Raw genomic sequence first — 18,961 nt, forward strand, 5'->3', positions numbered from 1 at the left:
GTTGAAATGTTATGAAGGTCTTCTGTGGGTGATTTTATGGTGTGTAATAATGTAAATAGTAATATTTTCTAAATTAAAACAATCAGGATGAATAGTCTAAAAAGTCACAGGGACAAAAATTTGTAATTGAATAAAGACATGCTAAATAACACAAGAACAGGTTCCAAATAGATTGAATTCTATTTGGGATATCAGAGCATCTAGGGTTCATTGTAGTGTACTAGCTTTCTCCAAAAATGTTAACTTCATGTTTTGTCTACTTATAACTGTGCCAGAAAATTTTGTCATACATTTACTTAGTCGTTGCATTTATAAAAATGGTCATTACTGTGATGAAATCATTTTTATAGAACTGTTTTAAACTTCAGCACAGAGTCCTGGCCAGTTTGTTCAGTGGTTAGAGCCTCGGCCTAAGGACCAAAGGTCGCGGGTTCAATTCCTGGTCAAGGGCACGTACCTGGGTTGCAGGTTCAATCCCCAGACCCAGTCAGGGCTGTGCAGGAGGCAACCAATCAATGTGTCTCTCTCACATTGATGTTTCTCTCTCTCCCTCCCTCCTTTCCACTCTATCTGGAAAATCAGTGGGAAAATATCCTCTGGTGAAGACACCGCTGAAGCTCTCCATGCTTTCGTCATGCTGTTCCCTCTGCCTGAAGTACTGCTCCCCTTCCCTCCTGGCTTTACTCAACCAACTCATCCCAGCTCATTGGTAATCTCCTTGAGCGGTTTTTTTTATTATTATTTCTCACCCTAGGATATATTTCTATTTATCATCAGATAGAGTGAGAGGGAGGGACAGAGACAGAGAGAAACATAGATGTGATAGAGCCACATCAACCGGTTGCCTCCTGCACGACCTCACCAGGGCAGGGGACGAACTGCAACCCAGGTACGTGCCCTTGATCGGAATCGAAGCCTCAACTCATTGGTCCTCAGGCCGATACTCCAACTGCTGAGCCGAACTGGCCAGGGCTCCTTCAGCAGTTTAATGTTACCTTCCCATCGCACCCTTTAGCACGTTTTTGCTTTCGCACTAAACACACTGATAATCCTATCTCTCCCATGAGATTGTCAGAAACTCGAGGGCAAGGACCACTTTCTATCTGTCTTCAAGTCCTTGGTGACTAGAAAAATGTCTGTTCCCATGGTCAGCTCCCAATAAATGTTTTTGGAATACATGGCAGAGGGTATTCTTATCTACTTCTATGTTATTACATAAAGCGGGCTTCTTGGTGCTTTCCTTGACTCTATAATTCACCATACAGCATGTCCAGGGGACATGGAAGTAGGGGACTAGAACATTTGAATTAAGACCTGCAGAAGGACAAGTAATGAGCTAAAGTCAAGATTGACTTTTTTTCTTAACATTGCTTTTTACTACTATGCAGCTCTCGTCTTTATAACCCAGTGCTATTATTAGGTATCAGTTTAAAGTGATTTAAGAAATTTCATCTTCCGTTTTAGTCATTGTTTTGCAGACACACCATCTTGGGCGTGTGAATGTCTATAACAGAGTCAAGGGTCTGATTTCCCACCTGCTAGTTTAAGTCAATTGCCTAAACTTCCTAGGCCTCAGGTTCCTCCTGCGAGGTGACACAGTAGTGTGTACTTCACAGAGTTGTAGGGAACAGGAATTCCTGTTCTGTAAAGGGTTTGACACAGCACTTGGCAGTAGGTCACACTGTAAGTGGAGGCTGGGACTATTGGATTCCAACTCAGTGGGGCAGGAGATATTCTGGCAGACAGGTAGACAGCGTTCTGATCACTCCTATAACCAGAAAGGAGAGAATTGGGTTCTACCAAAAGCAAGTACCTCAAAGGCAGTCTCACCGTTGTTGGAAATTGTGTGGACCTGTGAGGCCTTATCGTTGCTTTCTGCTCGGGAAAAGGTTCGAACCTGAGCTGACTGCAGGGTTGCCAGCTTGCCCAGAAGGCATGGCATCCCCAGCCCTTTCGATATCACTTTAAGCTTAGAAGTAATCAGAAAAAAACCAGTGTGTAGTTTTGATCCTCAAATCTTGCCATTAAAGGTGTGTGCTACAAGTCAGACACTGAGCGGAAGCCTTACTGGCCCCAACACAGATTTAAGATATAATTTTTAATGAATTTCCTGAAATGAGTCCTAGCCCTGCAAATTCAAAGGGATTATGAAAGGACTACTAGAAGTAAGGATAGTTTTTGGTGAAAAGCATAAACTGCCTGATAGTAAAAGGCAGATAATGGATATTCCTAAGAGATCACTCTGAGTCATGGGTTTTTTTAAGTTAAGTCACGTTCAATAGTCTTTGTTTTCAAAGGCAGGGAAATATGAAATACTCTGTAAAGAAGACTTCTTTCAAAGATGTTATTTCAGAAGTCTGCAGACTTTACTCACATGGAACACTTCATTCCTGCCAAAGCCAAGTAAATGAAGTGTTGCTGTATTTAGAGAATAAAGAAAGTGAAACATTTGTTGTAATAATTTTTTAAATAAATATTAACAACAACTATAAAACTGGCTTTTTCCTCCCAGAAGATTATTGAAGAGCAAACTCAATTATACTGAGTTTCCTCAGAAACAGGGACGTTTTATTTTGCTTCCCAGGTCTAGATTTGAACTGGCACTCAGAGGTTACTTGATTTGGGATGAAGAGAGGGGTAGATGCTGGATATGTAACTGATATGGATGTGTAAGTTTTAAAAAATTCAAGTTCTAGTCTCACTTCTTCTATTCTCCATCTGGGTACATCTCTGGGCTTCACTTCCCTCATCTGTAAAATGAGTTGGATTAGATCATTTTATAAAGTCCCTTCCAATTCCAACAACCTCTGATTTTTTTCAAATCACTTCTTTTATGCGTCTGACACCTAATTGAAAGTCTCAACTAAGCGATATGGGTCAATACAGCAAACAGCAAGTTTTATTTCAAGGACAATGCTATTCTTGGGATACAGTTGGCATCCTTTTGCCTTTGTTGAAAGTACGTATAATGCAGTCAAAATGGCTTGTCCACTTTTTTTTTTTTTTTTTAATGAATGAATGAAAAGGTTTGTGCCTCCCACATGTAGGGCTTGGCGCATTGTGAATGGTAGCCTACACATACGCAAATGAGAACTGGGAAGATAATTAAATCTGAGGTGGAAAGAGAGTGGACTTGTGAATGAACAAAGGAAGTGTGTTCCTCTGGAAGCCAAGATGTCAAAGATACATTTTATTGGTGCTGTACACTTTCAGCTTTCATGTAAATCAGTATTCAGCTGCTTCAAATGTTCTAACTCTGCGTTTCTGAAGAACCCATTGTGGCTGAGGCAGGAGGAGATGTCTGGCATTTTAAAATTCCAAACTTAGACAGAGGCATGGATGTGCGTGATGCTGTATGTAAAGAATCAAATGGTCAAAAGGCACTTTACTTTTTAGCTAAAATTAAGGACCAAGCAGGTTCATTTCGAAGACTGTGCTTCCAAACTTGGGCTTTTCTCAGAAAATAGCCGTGGAACTAGAGGGGGAAATGCGACTGAAAGGATTTGGAAGTGCTTCCTACGGCATACCTTTCTAATGGCTCAGTTTTGGCAAACAAGTTCCAGACCCTACCACTGTCCCGGCTCCCACTGTCCTTCCCTGTGACTCACACTTTCAGTGCTAAGAGGCTGCTCTGTGGCTGCAGGGAGCCCGGTGGGAACAAAGATAAGCCAAAAGTAAACCCAGGAGTCATGTGGTCCCATCCCCGAATATTACATAGATGGGAACTGGGGTTCAGGCAAGTGACGTTAGTCACCCAAAGTAACACAGCTTGTCACACAGTGTTTTGATTCTAACCCATTGCTCTTTTCATAGCCACATTGATTCCTGACAAATAATAAAAGACAAGAGAAACAGACCCTTAAAAAAAAACAGCATTGAAACACTATTACTTTTTTCCAGATGAGCCATTTTTTCACCTTTTCACATTGTTGCTTTTGCGCTGTCAGCTTCTTGTAGAAAGATGACTTACTGCTTGGAAATTCAGCTTGGCGTTTTCTTTTGACAAAGTGATCTTTTAAATGTAGCCAACATTTCTTTTGGAGTATGACTCCATTTCACACAATGCATCCTAAGATTGATGTTTACTAAGTTGGTTGTTTAAATCATGTTCAGAGCTTGGTTACATTGGCTGTGTCTTTGTCTCAGTCTCTCCCTCTCTCTCCTTCTTCCTTGTGCCTGACACAAAAGGATGGGGCCCCCAGGATCAACTGGAAATGGATCAGTGTATTCATGTGTGAGCTCTACAAAGCACTGGAGCAAAGGTGTCATTAAACGTTAGAAGTCATTCAATCACACCCATCTCTTCATACCAAGTAAAAAGCCTCTGTACGGTAACTGTCCACGAAGCTTTGTGTATTCATTCACCCCTTACTCCTTGTAGGAGCTGGCTCCCTTTCTTCTTCTCTCTCCCTCAGAGAAGATTTGAAGTTAGCTTTGGTTTTGTTTTCTTGAATCTGCCCTTAATACTCAGCTTTTGTTTACGGCTGAAAGTAACTAAAAGTAATAGATTTTTTTTTTTTTAAGAAAGCTTCTGGGTTTAATTCTGATTATATCTCCTTTCAAGTGACTGAGGATTTCCTAGGTATCCATGATGCTGCCATGGGCTTGGAAAGAGGAAAGAATGATTCTTATCACACCACCACCACCACCACCACCACCACCACCACCACCACCACCACCATATCCCCAAGGGAATTAATTGTTTACCCTTAAGTATTTTCTAGCAGCCTTTTCTGGATATTAAATGTAGAAGTCAATTAAGGGAGGCTTCAATGTGTCAGGAGCCTGTTTGTCCTGAAATGTAAATGAAATTTAAGAGAGTTTTGAAGCAGATGCCATCTGCTGGATAGTTCAGATATTGTAACAGAAAATAACATGAACAGAAAACGTATGAACAGTGTACCTTAACAAATAGACTGCCTGCTACTTGAAGTAAATAGTCCTTCTCAGGCCCAAGGTAGAGTACAGCATCCCTAACTCCTGTCTGTATCTAAATATTGACATGTATTGTTTTCTAATCTGAATAGGGACACCCCTTCCTGTTTACACACAGTGCCTGATCCCCAAACTTCATCTAGTTTGCAGTCATGAGAACAAACTCAAAGTAAGTGCTTACCTGGAGAGAAAGGGTAACTTTTCAGTAATGCACTTGGGAACCCACCCCCAATAAAATCAGAGTTATTATAAGAGAAAATGGAAAGAGAGAGATGGGGATGAAATAGGGTTATGTAGGAATAAAAGGTAAGTATATCAAATTAAAACCACATGTAAGACATAAATAGAGGCTAAACAACTAATTCTTTCTCTGAGGGACCCTTTATAAAAGGATTGCTCTCTAGCTGACACCCCCACACACCTCATGCTGCTCCCTCATTAGAAGAGCTCATGAATAGAGCAGATACTCCTTAAATTACCCAACGTCCCTTAGAAATTATATGTTACAGTCACATTCTATATAACTCCCGTAGGTGCTGGGTCCCAGCCTGGGCTGTTCCTCTAACTACCTGAGCAGTTTGTTTTCTGTCTGGGGACTCGGTTTCCTCTTTTGTTAAATATTAATTGATGAATTTTACTGTCCTAGTAAGCTATTTAAAATCTTGAGATGTGCCCCGGCCTGTTTGGCTCAGTGGTTTGAGTGTCGACCTGCGGACCAAAGGGTCATGGGTTCAATTCCCAGTCAAGGACATGTACCTGAGTTGCAGGTTCGATGCCCAGCCCCAGTCAGGGTCCTGTGGGAGGCAACCAATCAATGTGTCTCTCTCACATCAATGTTTTTCTGCCATACTATTTGAAGATAAATGGAAAAAAATATCCTCAGGTGAGAATTTAAAAAAAAAAAAATTGACATGTGAATTAATAGCATATCCATAAACAGAAGCCCCCCTAAAATATCTGTCTCAAGTTGCAACTTCAGGTTAGTACACTGACAAGTAAGAGTCTGAAAGAATCGTGTTTCTCCACACGCAGAAAAACATCCTGAGAAGTGAGAAATCTCAGAACTCCAGTCTGGGTCTGGCTAGGGAGCCCTGTGGGGAAGGAGGAGAGAAGAACAGTGAGAGCCATCGATTGCTCAAAATTGTTCTTCTTTTTTTCTTCCAATGGAATATAAAATAGTAAAACCAACTCATGGAGTTCGTACATGAAGAGCTCTCAAAATGAGCGCACCCAAGTGGTGAGGTCCATCTCCATCTCTGAGTCCCAGATACACATATATGGCTAAAAGGAGCGAAGGAGCAGACAAAATACCAAACAGATGAAGAGAGAAAGAAAAGATGTTCCCAAACATATTAATTGTTCACCCACATGACTTCCTGGTATGTTAATGTCTCGTATCAGCCACTGCTAATGAGAATGTTGTCCCTTATTCCTCTTTTGGTTTATAAATGGAGTAGCATTATGTAATCACCCTAATGAGGTAATAGAAACATAAGTACACAGGAAAATTTGATAGGGTTTTCTCCTAATTCATCCTCCGCTGTGCTGCTCACCCCTCCCCATCCCATTAAACCTCTTCTCTCCACGCTCCCCCCTCAAACTGGCTGTCTCCAGTCCCAAAGGACATATTGTTGGCTATTATTTATAATAAGTCGCTCTCCTCTTGGCAGGATATAGAACAGCTGTTGGTCTATTCTCTGCTACAAAGACCAACTTCCCTCTTTTGCCTTGGATGATTGGAGGAAAGTCGGGGAGAAGAGCAATTTATAGTTGTGTTACAGCACCTCTATTTTCTTTTATGTTTATTTATATTGCTTCCATTTCTGTCTGGGATTTCTGAGATAATCAAGATCACTCTGCTTCAGAATTCCCTGATGGGAAGGCTCTGGTGGTGGTTGGTGTTTTTCTTCATTCGTCGGACATGTTAGCGCTCCCGGCTGGACGGAGTGCTGAAGGTGTCTTCTATAAGAGTTTGAGAATTGTTTTTAAAATGTTTCTTATGAACTCATAAATGTGTTCGATTTTACATGAACAATAAATGACTTGAGTTTTTCAAGAGAAGGCATCTTGTTTTAGTCAACTTTCTGTTCCCAAAACTCAGCAGAGTGCCTGCTCAGTGAACATTTGGAGAATGGATGGAGGAGAGTGCTGGGTGGGGTTCTGGCTGCTCCTCTCTTGGGTCTAAGCTCGACGTCTCTCCCCAGGCTCCCAGGCCAGTCGCGTCTCATCACCGGAGGTGGGCCTTTTGCTGAGGTCTTTTGTCTTGGATTGTTTTGGGCTCCAGGCCTCATCCTAGGCAAAAAATAAATAAACAAAAAATAAAATAAAATAAAAATAAAACAAAGCCCGGAGGGACTCAATGTTTCTCAATCTAACTCCCAGCTAAAGAAATCTTGACTAGGTTCTGAATGTTCAGAGAGACCTTAGCATCTTCAGAAGTAGAATGTAGAGAGAATATCTCTGTTCTTTTACAGGCTGAAGGAAACTCACAAAGTAGGACCCCAGACAGAGAAAAGGTCCAAATGGCTGACATTAGTATCAATGTGACATAAGACAAGACAGTCTCTGGTGCACAGAAAGGAATCACAGTTTCGCATGAAGGTGTCCTAATGCTTGGAGCTGAGGCAGGGTGACTGCTGGTCAGGGTCATTGTCAGACAAGTCTGGGAAGGAACAGAATGGAGTAGTTAAACCCAAGCCATTCGGGTGTGGCAAAGAGGAGACAGACTCCTTACTAACTTATTTATTTCCAAATTAATTTAGTTCAATAAGTATTAATAATGGCTAATTTCCTCCAGAGTCTAACCAGACCCTTTGTGGAAGAGAATTGGAGAGCTGACAGTTTCTATGTGGTGGGAGCCTCCCTTTAATAGCTCGCAAAACACTTTCCAATTTCCTAGTCTGTGCTACTAAATGTGTCTGTCATAAGCATCCTGATGGACTTGGCTCTCTGTATTTTCTCTGATACTCCACAGCTCACCAATGAGCAATTAATACATGTTCCTGACAGATACACAGGAATATATATGATTAAAGAGGATACTAGGTGTTAATGCCATTGCAGTGTCTGCTCTTCCGATAATCGGCAGTTTGCAGGCAACGTGGGAAGAAAGAAGAATGATAGCCATGGTTTATAGAGCGCTTAATGCCTGACGGGCACAACTATCACTTTCGATACGTTATTTTATTTTATCTCATAATCTGTTTTGTAAAGGGAATCACTGGAGACATAAAATGGCACAGATCTCATGTTTGCCCAATTGTGAGCCAGCCCTTCAGAACTAGAAAAAGAAGCTAGTTAGCTTGGACCAGAAAGTAGCTTAAGCCTTCTCTGGAGAAGGACTGATACACAATTAGATCCAGGTAAACTCTGTCTCTTTTCCGCCCTTCCCTATCTCCCTGGTTATCCTGATGCCTCCAGAATAGTTGCTTATTAACTGAAATCAACTTTAATTGGTGGGTTTTCAATCATTATAAGAGATGAAGAGCCAGGAGAACCTTCATAGGAAATTGTTGAACGAAGTCCTTGGTGAGAACCACTCTTAAGGTGCACGCCACATTAAATAATGTGCTGGGTAAGGACTGGCATCTGGACTTAGGCTGCCTGAGTTGAAATGGCATACTAAGGATGTAACTTTGAGACAATCTCTCTGTGCCTCAGTTTCATCATCTATAAAGTATGTACAATAATACCTACTTCACAGAATTTGTGTTCAAGAGTAAATCAGATAATGCATATAAAGTGCTTAACACGGTATCTGGCATGCATGTGTTTGCTTGTTTGTTTGTTTGTTTGTTTGTTTATAATCCTCACCTGAGGATATATTTATTGATGTTTCTAGAGAGAGAAGAAGGGAGAGAGAGAGAAACATTGATGTGAGAGAGAAACTTTGATCAGTTGTCTCCTGTATGTGCCTTGATCGGGGATCAAATTCACAACCTAGGTATGTGCCCTGACCAGGAATCAAACCTGCAAACTTTTGGTGTATGGGACAATGCTCCAACCAACTGAGACACCTGGCCAGGGCACTGTATTTGGTATTTAATATATATATATATATATATATATATATATATATATATATATATATATATATATATATTATATATATATTATATATAATATATATATATATATCTTTTCTTTCCACAAGATATGAGGGCCAGTTGAGAGAAAGAACCTTAAATATTTTTTTGTACCTAGTATAATGCCTAGCACATTATAGATTCTGAAAAAATATTGGCTGATTGGCTGACTGGATGGCTGAAGGGATGCATTTGAATTTATGTGGATAAAGGCACTACGAAAGACATAATTCTTTCCAGATCCCTTCCCAGAAAGTCATACCTCACATTTACCCAAAGGAAATCACCATGACACCAAACCATCTCACAACATCCAGTAAGCAGTTTCTTAGATTTGCCTGGACATTTAGACGCACAGGACTCCTATACACGACATTTGACATGAGTCTACTCAGAAGGATATAGGATAGGAACTGTAGCTTGCCAGCTCTGGCTACAGAGCAGCATCAGGCATTCTTCTGTAATTAGAGCCCTACCAGCTCAGGTGCAAGATGATGGAATCCATATTGGGCAGGTGAAGGAACTGCCTTTGCTTGAAAGTCTTATATCTCACAGCAGTCAATAACTCTTGTAACAACTCCAAAGACATAGCTTGCAGGGGCCTCTCAAGGGACATTCTAGTTACAAGAATTGCTACACTCAGGGAAGTCCAAAGAATGGCATTCCCATCAGGTATTTACAGTTCATTTGTAGTTCCTCCCCGGCCAGATGCAGTCTACCAATGAGGGTCATTTTTACCATATGCAATGTTGCCTAGTAACATAGTTGACACATACCATCTTTATCTGTTTCCAGGGAAACCAAGCTAAGAAGTTAACCAAAGGTCAGATTCTCATGCAAAAAAAAAAAAAAAAAGGAAAGAGTTCTATTAACTCTTTGCCCACACCATCTAAATAGTTACTTAAAACATAGCCTGAGAAACCCATCCAATGTCCCTGTGAAGAACTCATTCTTACACCTCATACCTGCCACAAATGTTTTACCAAGTGGAATAATATAAGCAGGGCCCCATCCACTTTTCTGAACCTTCTCTCCAACAACCAGGAGTCAAGCACAGTGATCCTTGACACCTTACTGGCCTTTCACATTGTGCCCCCAGCCCCAATCCTATCCTTCAAAGTCTCATCCTTCAAAGTCCAAGCATAGGTACCTCTCTAACACACACACTCACTTTAATAAATACACAAGAGATTCCAGTTTCCCTGGGCCTGTGTTATCTTAAAAGATGATCCCAACCCAGGAGTCACACCACTAAGGATCTCTGAGTTCTGCCCTTCTTACGGAGTTGCTATGAGGACAAAATGAGGTCAAAGAGGTAAAGAGCTGAAAGGGCCATAGTAAAAATCGAAGGTAGCTTACCATTTACAGAGTGGAAGTGAATTCCAAACACAGTTGAGTGGCATCAGATCAACCTACGTGGGAAGCACAGAGAAGTCCTGACTTCCCTGATTTAAGTTATTAGTGATGATAATCATCTTTATAAGTAGACATAGAGATTATTTTTGACCAACGAGAACTACTAAACTCTAAGATTACCTTTTTAGCAGCCACGGGATGGTAGAATTTAGTACCAATTTGTCTTAGTAAAAAGAGTAAGAACCCCATTTGTTTCCATGCCCTAATGATAGCAATAGTCCCATTTATTAAGTTATTGTCTGCCAGGGACTGTGCGAATACTTTACTTACACTCGCTTGCTTAATCATCAAGCATTACTAACTCTGTTTCTCAGCAGAAACCAAAGCTCAGAGAGATTACAAGACTTTCCCAAGGTCACTCAACTATATGTGGCAGAGCCAAGAGTTAGGTCAGGTTTAGTGTTAGTCCAAATCCCACATGATGTGTTCTGTGATATCTTCATAGAGATGGCTTATAAATTATGCATTATTTCAATGAAGCCAAACTAAATGCAGTGGGAACAGATTTCACATTGCTTTTTAAAATTACTTTTACCTCCTTTTATTAAAAAGAAGAAGAAGAGGAGGAGGAGGAGGAGGAGGAAGAGGAGGAGAAGGAGGAGGAGGAGGAGGAGGAGGAGGAAAGTAAAAGGGCTTTTTTGAAATAGAAAAGAGATTAAGTTTAGATGAAAATATATGTGATACGAAGGGAAATCCTCATTTTACTTGAATTTCTTTTCTCTCTATTTTATATTATTACCTTTTTTTTTTCTTTATTGATTTTAGAGAGAGAGGAAGGGAGAGGGAGAGAGAGATAGAAACATCAATGAAAGAGAACATCGATTAGTCACCTCCTACATGCCCCCCACTGGGGATTGGGCCCACAACCTGGGCATGTGCCCTGACCAGGAATCAAACTGGTGACCTCTTGGTGCATGGGTTGTTGCTCAACCACTGAGCCACACCAGCCAGGCTATTATTACCTATTTTTAAATGGAGCTTATAAATAGAAATGTTTAAAAAAGGCATAAAGTACAATGGAGAGTAAGAAAAACTAGAACATAGCATACAGATTTTGAAGTCACCACTCTGCAGCTAGGCCTATTGGAGTTATTTAAAGAATGATAATTACAACTTATTATCTACCTCAAAGACATGCTAAATAACAGAAGAATGAAAATTTTCTGAATCGAAAAATCCTATTTGAGATATTAGAAGCATCACTGGTTTATTATAGTAGCAAGTTTAATAGTTTTTCCAAAATATTTCAGCTACATGTTTTGTTTACTTATAATGTACTTGAACATGTTTTCCTGCCAAAAAGAAAAATTAAACTAAATTCTTTCACTATGGCTAGCACGTTTCTCCTTTGATCTGATTAATTCACAGCTCTGTGCAATGAAAGAATTTACAATTGGCAACAAAAATTCTAAATTGGACAGTTTAATTGTCAAATAAATTTTAAAACTTACATGGGGAGCGAGGAGAAATAAGGACATGTTGGCATTTTGAATCCATAAGGGGTACTTTCTTGTTGGCCATGCCAGTCTGAGAGAAGGGAGAAAAAGAAAGACTTTGCTTTGTTTGATAAATAGCTCTTTCTTTAGGAAATCTGAAGAAACACATTCAATCATATAATTTTTCAATGAAAAATGTAATAAAATTCTATAATTCACTTTATTTTCTTCAACTCCTCTTAAGATGTTCTCTTAGAAGATAGTTGCATAAATAAAATGACCTATATGTGTAAAAAACAACTATTTTTACTTAAAATACTTTTCTTCCTGTCTGAATTAGAGTCCAAAACATTAGTTTTATAGGAGATACAAGATGGATTTCATCTGAATGGTTTCATCCTCCTAAACTTGATTTACTGGGGACATCAAAAATAAACAGGGAATGAAAATTTATCTGCTTACTTTGTTTTCTTTAGTCATGCAATTTTATAAGACATTATAATTATTATACATTCTTATTTCTCAATCCAGATTTTTTGTTTTCTATTAACTTGCTCACCCACTAAAGAAGGTTTCAATGCTATTAATTGCAATGTGTGTGAGTGTTAGCAACCTTTCGAAAGTGGGGACCTCATATGACACCTGGCCTGGAATGCTCGGGTTACCCTTGTGCACTACTGTCCATATAGAACATGGGGAAAGGAGATGGCACAGAGCAGGGGGAAACCCTGAAAAGTCCCAGATTCTCAAAATCATCCCACCCACTACTTCCATATTTTCTACTACAGACTAGGAAGACAAAACCATTTTACTCATACATTAGCATGACTTCTATTCACTGTTTATTTTCTAATACTTGATAAAAATCAGTAGAAAGAATCAATGGAAAAAATATTGATTAATGTTTATTGAATGCTTTCTGTATGCCGTGAGGTAGGTGAGGCATTTTAAGTTATCAATTACCGGGTGAATCCTCAAAGCACACCTGTGAAGCATGTTGAATTAATTAAAGTTTAAGCCCATTGAAAAGTGAGAAAAACTAAGGCTCAGAGGAGGTGATTTGCCTAATAAGATGCCAGAACCAGAATTTGAGGTACAACTGCTTCGAGTTTCAGTTGGGAGATGAGTCGGTTGAGTAGGTAAAGAGGGAGGCAGGAGGTCCCAAAGCAAGCTTTGGAATGTATCTGCTGAGAGCTTCACCTTGAAACATCCGCCCTCCCCACTGGAGGATTCTGACCTGAGCATGAGCTAAGCTCTTTCTCAAAAGTAAACACCTCATAAGTTTGTTGTTGGAAAGTAGGGGCCGTGATTCTGGGGCTCAGCTGTTGAAAGTGGAGTTCTGAAGTAGAACCTCTATAATCATCCTGGCTGATCTGAAGGGCACAGATGTGGGAGGTGATGATCTAGATTCCATTTCCCCATCATATTGTCCCCTAAACAGACTCTGGCACTTAGAAGATTCTGAACAAGTAATTGTGGGAGGAAGGCAGGGAGGAAATAATTATGGGAGTGAGAGAAGGAAGAAGGAAAAGGAACGCAAGGAGCAAGCCTTCCTGGACCTGTGCTCAGATGCTCCCTGTCCTCCCCAGGGACGCCCAGTGTAAAGGGGATTTGACTTTTTAATTCCAGAGCCTGAGAGTTTCCTGGGTATGAAAAATGTTCTAAGAACTCAGAGCTGCGCCATCATGAAAGTCCATGTTTTAGAGGCATTAGTCTTCTAAGTTGAAGGGAAGGTAGATGTATCTTAGAAAGTTGGAGGTGAGAAAGGAATGCATTAGTCTGACAGGGGTAGTCTACCATTCATAGTTTTGAAACTAGAACATTTTGCTGACAAAGAGAAATGTATTTTTAAGTCTGAGTTAGTAAAAAAAAAAAAAAAATCATCCTAGTCCTCTAGCTAGGCTATTTCTGCCAGCTCCCTGGCTATGAACACAACACATTCTTGCAATTCATCACTTCCCGTGGCTCAGCCCAGCCTTTAAAATGGTTGTTGGCATATGCTTCTCATTAGTTCTGCCTCTGCCTCTGCCTCACCTGGGCTGATCAGACCCCTCTCTCCTGCCCCCTGCCTGCCCCCTCTCCCCTCTTCCGTCCCAGGCCAGGCTGGTACCCCTCCCAGCCTCTTCCCAAGCAGCGCTACCTGCTGGCATGGCAGGAGGAGAGCAGAGGAGAGGACAGGGTGGGAGAAGGAACTAGTTTGGTTCTTTCAAAGGTAAATTCTGTGGTCTGACAGCCTTTCGTTCAGAAATAAGACCTAGGAAAAGAGAGAGCCAAGGGCAAAACCAAAAACAATAACAGCAATGCAAAACAAAAAAACCCAGAAGTTTGCTGACTAGGAGAAAAACAGAGATGGGGGCAACCATAGGTTAGAGGGGAAATTCCCATCATTACATCACTGTGGCAGCCAAATGTTTCTTCAGGTCACCAGTTTCTGTCTTGATTTATCTTCTAGGCTCTACAAGGGAATTTTACCCATTTGGGGGGGTATTTTCTGTTTAACTTGGTTATCTGAGTGACAAAATATTCTTTCTATTTAGTGAATTCTGGTTCCCTCTGTGACCCAGTGCGGAAATTAAGAATTAGGCTGAATCAAAGATTTTAAAAATCAGCCCAAAAGAGACCTTCCACACACATCGAATTCTTTTCTAGTTTTCTCTCTTGAGTGGTAACTTTTGATTAGCATTTTCAATCCTTGACTAACTTTCCAAAGTAATCAAGAAGGTAAGTTCTCTCAATATATCTTCACAGTATAATTGGACAACTCTGATCCCAATTTATTCATACCATGGGACTTGGATGCGAGTTGGTGGGCATCGTTTTTGAAATTGGTTATTAATGGCAAGAAAGGAATGCTGAAATGGTAAATAAAGGCCTTCATTGTGGGTGAAATCTATAAGAGGATCATAGAGATCTGAGGCTGGAAGAGACCTCAGAGATTCCCTACTCCACACCCTGTGGAGTAGATGAAGAAATTGAGGCTGAGAGGTGGCCTCCCCATTGTCATACAGGGAGGAGATGGTGGGGCGAGGATTCACGGAGGGATCCTGAGCCCCAGTCCTGTGCTCTTTCCACACTTTAGAAGCACCACTCTCTCTCCCAAGTCCCTTTGTGCCAACACTAGAGACGGTTCTGCAACCTGCAGGTCTATAATGGCTTTCTTGTTCTAGATCCAACAGTTAATATAGAACCTGATGATCAAAAATGACTTCGTTCACCCTGCTGGTTTGGCTCTGTGGTTTCAGCATCAGCTCACAGACCAAAGGGCTGTGGGTTCAATTCCTGGTCAAGGGCACATGCCTGGGTTGCAAGTTTGATCTCCGGCCCCAACTGGGGCTGTGCAGGAGGCAACCAATAGATGTGTCTCTCACATTGATGTTTCTCTCTCTCTCTTCCATTCTATCTAAAATAATCAGTGGAAAAATATCCTCAGGTGAGGATTAACAACAACAAAAAAATACTTTGCTCAATATTGGTGACCTGTAACATCCATATAACCATTAGAAAATCTCCAGTGACAGAAACGCCTCTGAGAAACTTAGAAAAAGGTTTCTTTTCCTCAGGGGCGAGCCACACCCTGCCCCTCCCCCTCCACCCTGGACATAAGGCTTAGCAAAGTGCAGGCTGGATATTTTAGTCCCACTTCCTTCCTCAACCAAGTGCTCTTTTAAGGGCAAACCTTCCATGACCACATGTGTAGTGGTCCTGACTACAGCATATTCCTAGATCAAGAGAATCACACCCGGGATAGCCACACCCCTGATTCAGAGTCATCTTGATGCTCCCACCTGGAACAAGAGCCCTTTCATGAGAGTAGATGAAGGGAAAAAGAAAACAAAACTCATCCTCAAGAACTTGAAAAGCTTTTTTTCTTAACACCACTTGTCTCCAAAGAACTAAGCCAGATTTAGGTCTGAAAAAAAATTGTACAGTCAGACAAACATGCCAAGAAACCTCTTTTCCCCTTGATTTACTTTTTTCAGCAGCCAGAGGCTTGTGCACCTCCCAGCCACCAGCCACCTGTTGCTCCCACCTAGCTTACCATCACAATCCTAAGATGCCAGCTGATAATGGTCTCATGCATTCATTGAAAAAAATGTATTGAGAACTCACTGTATGCCAAGATTTTGGTTTTACCCTTCCTAGGGGACTTATGTTTTAATAGAAATTCCCAAGCCTGCTTACCTAATGTATACTCAATAAATATGTGAGGAAAGGGGTAGGAAGGATGGGTGGCACTTGACACTCAAAGACAGGTGAAATTTAAGAATCATATCCGGCAGTACCCTGGAAACGGAAAAACTGGAGGCAAGGCACCTTTAAAACCAACCTACATGTCATGGAAGATATGCCTTGTGTTCTGTTCCATATTCTCCAAAATACTTAGGACATCGGCACAACCACATGAAAAACAGCTGTAAGCACCTGTATTCTACTCTGAAATTCTTCCAGACATACCTCCCTCTTGCTCACCCAGATACCCCCACACTTCCAGCCCCTAGATCTCGGGACCCTGTTCTGGTCCCACAGCTTGGTTTCTGTTGGTAATCTAGCCTCTTGATTAACAATACCAGCACAGATTTCTGCCTTAGCTTTAGCCCTCATACTAGCACAAGGCAAGGTGTGAGTTCCAGAATTTCTCTCTGGCTCCAAGTACTTCACAACAACCTTTGCTCCCAGGCTCCAGCTCCCCACTCACCTGACCCACATAGCTGTTTATCACTGTCTTATTTTAAGACAATAAATGGGGTCCTGGACCTAGTTATTAAATCACTTACAGAATCCTTTCCTTGAGTGCCTCTGCTGGAAGTCTTCTCTAAGTTTTCTTCCAATTAGAGATATTTCTTTGTAGTTAATTAGTTTGTTTGTTTTTTGTTAATCCTCCCCTGAGGATATTTTTCCATTGATTTTTAGATAGAGTGGAAGGGAGAGAGGGAGAGAGAAAAAAACATCAATGTGAGAGCAACATCAATTGGTTGCCTCCCTCACGATCTCGACCAGGGCCAGGGATCAAACCTGCAACCGAGCTAGGCGCCCTTGGCCGGGAATCAAACCTGGGACTCTTTGGTCCACAGGCCAACCCTCTAACTGCTGAGCAAACTGGTCAGTGCTAGAGATATTTCTTATGTGTGTTTCTACTCCTTTCAACTAAGAGTTCCTAGAAAGATGACCCTCTGCCTTAGTCATCTCTGTAACACCCGTATTGCCTAGCATAGTGCGTTATACGTAATGATTGCCCCTTAAATATTTTCTTTGTTGAATTATTCAAGAAAATATTCTATTGTCTATTTAATTTTAGTTGTTGTTTTAACTAGAGGAAATTAACAGGGACTTCTCACTGATTCTGGTCTTCCTCTGATGGGAACATTTTTATATTAAATGCAAATTGCTTTGCCATCTGTGTGCAGCATACATTCTGGAATCTTTTCCCTTTATATGGGGAAACCAGGTTTCCCACCAATGACCATTAAAGTGCATTTGGCAGCCCATGTAGCTCTCTCCATAACCCAAATGGCAAAGTTCTCTTCTCGTTTCCACTGGAGGATTTTTATAAGGCTTCTTTATGTTGCTCCTTCTTTTCAAGTACTTCCCTTGACAGAGGGGTTGGACATTCTGCTTGGACCTCCCTGTCTGTACTCTAGTCATTGAGCTGATTCTGCTGAGAAGAAGCCTGTTCGGCTAGTTACAATGCAAATCCATTTGCTAATGTGCCTGATCTTTTGTGATTCTGCTTGTAAGATGGTATCAGTGTTAGTTGTTGCTCCTTCTCTCTGGAGGTTGATATGTAAGTAGAGTAATAAGTTACCTGATCTAAGTAAAAGGTGGTGTTCTTCACGTATTTCCCACTGGACCTAGTCCTAAATTAAGGGCTGTACTTGGATATCAGAATGTTAGCAATTGACTGGTAATCAGCATAATATTAGCAAGGGTTTGATTCTGCTCTGTAACATTGGGTAAATGAGATGAAGAAAAGGTTTCAAAGAGATGCAAACCTGAGTTAAAGATAAAAAGGTGGGATGGGAGCTGATGGTGAAGGACTTTGACATTTAGACTGAAGGTTTTAGATTTTATCCAGCAGGGAACCACACTGGGGTTTTAATAAGGGAGTGACATAATCAGATACGAGCTTGAGAAAAGTTCTGACTTTAGTGTGGAAGACCGTGGGGTCCAAAATCAGTCAGGAAGCTAATGCAGTAGTGCATGTGAGAAAAGAAGAGGACCCAGATCAAGGAAGGCAATGGAAACAAAGGAGCAAGGATAGGTTTTATAGACCTTTCGGGATAAAAGTATGAGTCTTCTACTCCTACTCCCTCATCACTTATCCAGTAATATTTACAGTCACCGACAACTAGAAAACATCCAAATGCCCATCAGCCATCGACAGGATAAGTGTGGTATAGTCATTCACTGGAACATATTATGCAGAAACCAGAATGAACACTTCGTCTACACCCATGTATTTGAAGTCAGGGTAATGCTCACCTTTGGCAGGGGAGTTACTACGGAGCATAGGCGTGCTCCTGGGTTGCTGGCATTGTTTGATTTTTTGTTTTGCATGCTGGTTACATGGATTTATTCAGTGTGTGAAAATTCAGAGAGTGGTACATTAATAATATGTGTACTTTTCTGTATTTATTATTAATACTTCAATAAAAATTTTGAAAATGCAACCCTTCCCCTGATACTACTCATGTCCCTTTCTCCATTTTCTCACCAGTGCTTACCACTTTCTAATATATAATTATAGTATTTATCACATTCTTTCCCCATTAGAGTGTAAGTTTCATGAATACATTTTTCTATTTTTCTCAATGCTGAATGTGTATCACCTGGAAGTGTACCTGGAACATAATAGAAAATAGAATGAATGAATAAACTATTGAATCAGAAAAACATGAATAGAACTGTCTAGACTCAAAGATACAAGTGGAAACCAGTGTTGCTTTGGCAGTTTCTCCTTCCCACACGCATAGGCTGCTGGCCTCAGGTTTGATAGTCTCTTTCCCACGCCTGTGGCAAGGCTACTTCTCAAGGCTACTTCTGGAGTTTTAATTAAGCCTTTTTCTTATCCTTGGCTATTTATTCCATTTG

The 18,961-nt window shown here is 40.8% G+C and overlaps 1 protein-coding gene across 1 annotated transcript in view; it reads left to right on the forward strand.

The window, feature by feature from the left end:
- MAML2 (mastermind like transcriptional coactivator 2) overlaps positions 1–18,961 on the forward strand; it is a 338,523-nt gene that overhangs the window by 263,585 nt on the left and 55,977 nt on the right. The window lies entirely within an intron of this gene.

This window comes from Molossus molossus, unplaced genomic scaffold, assembly GCF_014108415.1.
Source record: "Molossus molossus isolate mMolMol1 unplaced genomic scaffold, mMolMol1.p scaffold_m16_p_13, whole genome shotgun sequence".
NCBI classification, from domain to species: domain Eukaryota; kingdom Metazoa; phylum Chordata; class Mammalia; order Chiroptera; family Molossidae; genus Molossus; species Molossus molossus.